This window comes from Nerophis ophidion, linkage group LG15 (assembly GCF_033978795.1).
Source record: "Nerophis ophidion isolate RoL-2023_Sa linkage group LG15, RoL_Noph_v1.0, whole genome shotgun sequence".
Classification (NCBI taxonomy): Eukaryota; Metazoa; Chordata; class Actinopteri; order Syngnathiformes; family Syngnathidae; genus Nerophis; species Nerophis ophidion.
Genome location: NC_084625.1, coordinates 24368020 through 24374736, shown reverse-complemented (window position 1 = coordinate 24374736; position 6717 = coordinate 24368020).

The window sequence follows — 6717 nt, the reverse complement described above, 5'->3', positions numbered from 1 at the left end:
CCGCTGCGCCCACGAATCAAGTGAAAAAATAACAGCGCCTTTAGAGTATGGGAGAGTAACTGCACAACTTAAAGGCCTACTGAAACCCACTACTACCGACCACACAGTCTGATAGTTTATATATCAATGATGAAATATTAACATTGCAACACATGCCAATACGGCCGTTTTAGTTGACTAAATAGCAATTTTAAATTTCCCGCGAAGTATCCTGTTGAAAACATCGCGGAATGATGAGGCGTGCGCGTGACGTCACGGGTTGTAGCGGACATGTTCTTCCAACACCGATCACAGCTAAAAGTCGTCTGCTTTAATTGCATAATTACACAGTATTTTGGACATCTGTGTTGCTGAATCTTTTGCAATTTGTTCAATTAAAAATGGAGACTACAAAGAAGAATGCTGTTGGTAGAAAGCGGTGTATTTCGGCCGGCCGTAGCAACACAAACACAGCTGGTGTTTCTTTGTTTACATTCCCTAAAGATGACGGTGAAGCTTTAATATGGAACAGAGCGGTCAAGCGAACATGGTTCTCTACCACATTTCAACCGGCAGGTTTCGGTGAGAAAATTGTGGTAATAGGTCGGCTCTTACCGTAGACATGAGCGGAGCTTGTGTCATTCTTCCTGCAGCAGCTGTCAAATAGGCAGCTGCAACTTTCTTGGCTCCTTCATGGCTTCCATCAGAGACACTGGCGGTCACCAAACCCCTCCGACTTTCAGGTATGACTTTATAATCTCACTAAAACACTAGTGACACAATAATCACATAAGGGATTTTCCAGAATTATCCTAGTAAATGTGTCTAATAACATCTGAATCGCTCCCACTGCCGTCGCCTTTTTTTTCCTCTTTGTTTCTAGTGCTTCACTCTAACTTTCCTCATCCACGAATCTTTCAACTTCGATCAAATTAATGGGGAAATCGTCGCTTTCTCGGCCCGAAACGCTATTGCTGCTACTGGCTATGATTATAAACAATGTGAGGATGTGAGGAGCCCTACAACCCGTGACTTCACACACACATTGTCTGCTACTTCCGGTACAGGCAAGGCTTTTTTATTAGCGACCAAAAGTTGCGAACTTCATCGTCAATGTTCTCTACTAAATCCCTTTCGCAAAAATATGGCAATATCGCGAAATGATCAAGTATGACACATAGAATGGACCTGCTATCCCCGTTTAAATAAGAACATCTCATTTCAGTAGGCCTTTAAATGTGCTATACAAATAAAGTGGATTGATTGGATTGGTTACTCATCTGTAACACACATTTATAAACAAAGTAAATTAAAATTTTAACGGTAACCAATAACCGTCTGATTTTTACGACGGTTTATCATTATATCGTTTACCGTCTCATCCCTATTTACCACTATCCATGTGTGAATGTGGAGTGAATGATGGATTTATGGTTTTGATTGTCTAGAAAAACGTTACATAAATATATTGTAATAATATTATTATTATTAGTTCTTACTATTTCTACGAACTAGGGGTGCCACAATACCAGAATTTCAGTAATCGATGCAGATACATGTGAATTTCCACAATTTTCAATACTTATTTGAAAACATGACTAATAAACAGAACAAAACTGTACCTATATACTACTTAAATTAAACTAACAAACTAAAATATTTTAAAATGTTTTTACACATAATTTTAATTGAAGTAGCAGCTGCCACAAGGTAGGAAACTTACACTATATTGCCGAAAGTATTTGGCCACCCATCCAAATGATCAGAATCAGGTGTCCTAATCACCTGGCCTGGCCACCGGTGTATAAAATCAAGCACTTAGGCATGAATACTTTCTACAAACATTTGGGAAAGAATAGGTCGCTCTCAAGAACTCAGTGATTTCCAGTGTAGAACTGTCATAGGATGCCACCTGTGCAACAAATCCAGTCGTGAAATTTCCTCGCTCCTAAATATTGCAAAGTCATCTGTGGGCTTTATTATAAGAAAAGTGAAGAGTTTGGGAAGAACAGCAACTCAGCCACCAAATGGTAGGCCACATTAACCCGACAAGAGAGGGGTCAGCGGATGCTGAAGGGCATAGTGCAAAGACTTTCTGCACAGTCAGTTGCTACAGAGCTCCAAATTTCATGTGACCTTCCAATTAGCCCACGTACAGTACGCAGAGCGCTTCACGGAATGGGTTTCCATGGCCGAGCAGCTCCATCTAAGCCATACATAACCGAGTCCAATGCAAAGCGTCGGACGCAGTGGTGTAAAGCTCATCGTCACTGGTCTCTAGAGCAGTGGAGACGCCTTCTCTGGAGTGATGAATCACGCTTTTCCATCTGGCAATCTGATGGACGAGTCTGGGTTTGGAAGTTGCCAGGAGAATGCTACAGTTTGTACATTTCGGACTGCATTATACCAAGTGTGAAATTACATGGAGGAGGAATTATGGTGTGGGGTTGTTTTTCAGGAGTTGATCTTGGCCCCTTAGTTCTAGTGAAAGGAACTTTGAATGCTCCAGGATACCAAAACATTTTGGACAATTCCATGCTCCCAATCTTGTGGGAACAGTTTGGAGCGAGCCCCTTCCTCTTCCAACATGGCAAGGTCCATAAAGACATGGATGACATAGTCTGGTGTGGATGAACTTGACTGGCCTGTACAGAGTCCTGACCTGAACCTGATAGAACACCTTTGGGATGAATTTGAATGGAGACTGAGAGCCAGGACTTCTCCACCAACATCAGTGTGTGACCTCACCAATACGCTTTTGGAAGAATGTTTGAAAATTCCTATAAACACACTCCGCAACCTTGTGGACAGCCTTCCCAGAAGAATTGAAGCTGTAATAGCTGCAAAAAGTGGACCGACATCATTTTGAACCCTATGGGTTAGGAATGGGATGGCACTTCAAGTTCATATATGAGTCAAGGCAGGAGGCCAAATCCTTTTGGCAATATAGTGTATCCATCCATCCATTCATCAATCCATTTGCTACTGGTTGTCCCTTTCGGCGTAAACATGTTATTTGTACGCAAAGTGGTGTCCAAAAGTGGGCCACTTGCGGCCTGCAGCAAGTTCTTTAAATTTTTAAAATACTATTACATTATAATTATGTGTGTGTGTGTGTATATATATATATATATATATATATATATATATATATATATATATATATGGCCGTGCGCAACCCGAGGGTCCCTGGTTCAATCCCCACCTAGTACCAACCTCGTTACGTCCGTTGTGTCTTGAGCAAGACACTTCACCCTTGCTCCTGATGGGTGCTGGTTAGCCCCTTGCATGGCAGCTCCCTCCATCAGTGTGTGAATGTGTGTGTGTGTGAATGGGTGAATGTGGAAGTAGTGTCAAAGCGCTTTGAGTACCTTGAAGGTAGAAAAGCGCTATACAAGTACAACCCATTTATCATATAAATATATATATATATATATATATATATATATATATATATGTATATATATATATATGTGTGTGTGTGTGTGTGTGTATATATGAATATATATATATGTATATATGAATATATTCATAGATTGATTGATATATTTTTATTTCAAATATGCAAAAAAACAAGAGCAAGCCTGATCCAATACAGTGCTATAGCCTTAACAGCCATTATAACAAAATGAAAACAATAGAGAATAAAAAACAAAAACAAATTAGCATTGGACTTTCTTTTTTTTTTCTTACATATTTGACATTATATATACACATATTCATATATATATTATATATATATATTCAAACATACATATATATTCATATATACATCTATATTCATATATACATATATATTCATACATACATATATGAATATATATATATATATATATATATATATATATATATATATATATACATATATATGAATATATATACATATATATGTAGTAATGCTAGAGTATTGTGCCTGGTTTAAGTAAATAATACACAGCAAAGTGGAGTTATATATACATTTATTTGTTATTCTGCATATGCTAATAGACGTCATGGGAAAAAGATGCTGTACGGAAACGTTGACATACAATTTGTACATAAAGTGTTGTCCGTGGCCACATGATCATAATGGACGACTACATGCATACAAAGATGTCGCTTGAAACAGTCTCGTAAATGGTGGCTGATGTTCTCTTAAGCCAGGACATGTAAGTTAGTGTCAGAATGCACAAAGACAGCTTAAATAAACAAACCCTTTCTTTATGTACACTAATCACCTGGCACAGTCAGGACTATTCAACTGAAGGACTGGGGGACACTTCAAAACTTGTGGGAGGCAAACATTTTTGCAGAAGAACGCCGAATAGAGGATCTTTTATTAGCAGTTTTGCAGAACATCTTTAGAACCTGCAGTGCATGTTGAGGATCTTTGAATGGCATTTTGGCAGTTCTTTAAAAACAGCAGAATGCTCCTGTCCTAGAGTGGATCTTTGACAAGCATTATTGTGAAATGTTCTTACAATTGGATTGCTCCTGTCATACAGAGGATCTTTGAAAAACATTTTTGCAGTTCTTTAAAAACAGCACAAGGTTCCTTTTATATAGAGGATTTTTGACTATTGTTTAGGGATATGTTCTTTCTTCTTATAGAGCGCTCCTGTCATATAAACAATCTTTGAAAAGCATTTTTGCAGTTCTTTTATAAACAGCACAATGCTTCTTTTGTATAGAGGTTCTTTGACTACCGGTTATTGATATGTTCTTATAAAGCGCTCCTGTCATATAGAGCATCTTTGAAAATCATTTTTGAAACACATTTTTAAAAACAGTAGTGCATAGAATATATAAAGGATTCAAGGTTTTTGCGTTAGGTTCTTAAAAAAATGCGCCTTTGTCTTATAGAGAATCTTTAACTGGTATTTTTGCAGCACATCTTAAAAAACAGCAGCGCAAATAGAAGATCTTTGACACGTGTTTTGTCGATGTTTCCTTAAAATCAGAACACTCTGACCATGTAGAAGATCTTTGACGAGCATTTTTGCAAAAGGTAATCAGAAACAGCATGTATAGATAATCTTTGGTGTGTTGGCATTAGATCATTACCAATAACCGTGCTCTCTTGTCATATAGGGGATCTCTGCCTAGCATTTTTGCAGCACATCTTTAAAAACAGCCGTGCATTTAGAGGATCTTTGATTAGCGTTTTTGTGATAGGTTCTAAAAACAGAGCACTCTGTCCAATAGAGGATCTTTGACTAGCATTTTTGCAGCACATCTTTGAAAACTGCAGTTCATAGAGAGGATCATTGACAAACATTTTTGTGGTAGGTTCTTAAAAAAGGGGCTCCTGTCTTATACAGAATCTTTGATCAGCTTTTTTGCAATTGTTCGTTAACAGCGAAACGCTCCTGTCATTTAGAGGATCTTGGACTCGTGTTTGCGCTACAGTCCGAAATAACAGGCTCCTGCCTGCTTTGTACAGGATCTTGAACTTGTGTTTATGCCACACATCTTTTCAAACAGCAGTGCATATAGAGGATCTTTGACTCGCGTTTTGTGATAAGATTCTCAGAAACAAAGCACTACTGTCATATAGAAGATATTGCTCTACCCTAGCCGACAGCAGATAACTCCTGTATACGTAGAGAATCTTTGGTAGATATTTACAAACAGCAGGGCTCTCCTGTCATATAGAGGATCTTTGACTACTGTTTTTACAGAAGGTTCTTAATAAACACACCCCTGTCTTATACAAGATATTTAACTCGTGTTTTTGATCCAGGTTCTTAAAAACTATGTATAAAGAGATTGTTTTGGTGCTCTTGCAATAAATCTTTAAAAACAGCAAGCCCCTCCTGTCATATAGATGATCTTTAACTAGTGTTTTGGCAGGACATCTATAAAAACTGCAGCATTTTGGTGATAGGTTCTTAGAAACAGAACACTCCTGTCATATAGAGCAGTGGTCCCCAACCTTTTAGTATTCACGGACCGGTCAACGCTTAATAATTTGTCCTTTTTTTTTTTCTTCTTTGTCATGAAAAAGGGAAGTTTTTGTCATAAAAAAGGGAGTTTTTTGTTGTTGGTGCACTATTTGTAAGTGTATATTGTGTTTTTTATGGTGATTTAATAAAAAAAAATATATATATATTTTTTTATTTTTATAAAAAATTCTTCTGCGGCCCGGTACCAATCAGGCCGCGGCCCGGTGGTTGGGGACCACTGATATAGAGCAATGATTCGCAGACTGTAGTACGTGTACTACTAGTGGTACGCGGGCTCTATCTACTGGTACACCAAAAAAAATCACTTAATTAACCATTCAAACACAGTGTTACTGTTCAAACTGTGTGTAATGTTACGGTGGCCCAACATATTAAATACACTTGTTTAATACAATCTCTGGCTTGTTTTTAATGAACACTTAGGTCTACTACAGTACTGTATTTTAATGTTGGTCATTGTGGTGGTATTTGGAGAGCCACGTTTTTCCTGAGGTGGTACTTGGTGGAAAAAGTTTGAGGGCCACTGATAAAGAGGATATTTGACGAACAATTTTTCAGTAGGTCCTTAAAAACTGCAGTGCACTACTGTGTATATCCAGAGTCTTTGGTGCTCTTGGAGAATATCTTTAAAAACAGCAAAGTGTTCCAGTTATATAGAAGATCTTTGACTCTTGTTTTTGTGCTGTGTTATTAGGGTTACTAGTGTTTTTGCAGCACATTTTTAAAAACAGAATTACAGCTCTTCGACTAGGTTTTTTGTAATACAGTAAAACAGAGCACTCCTGTCTTATAG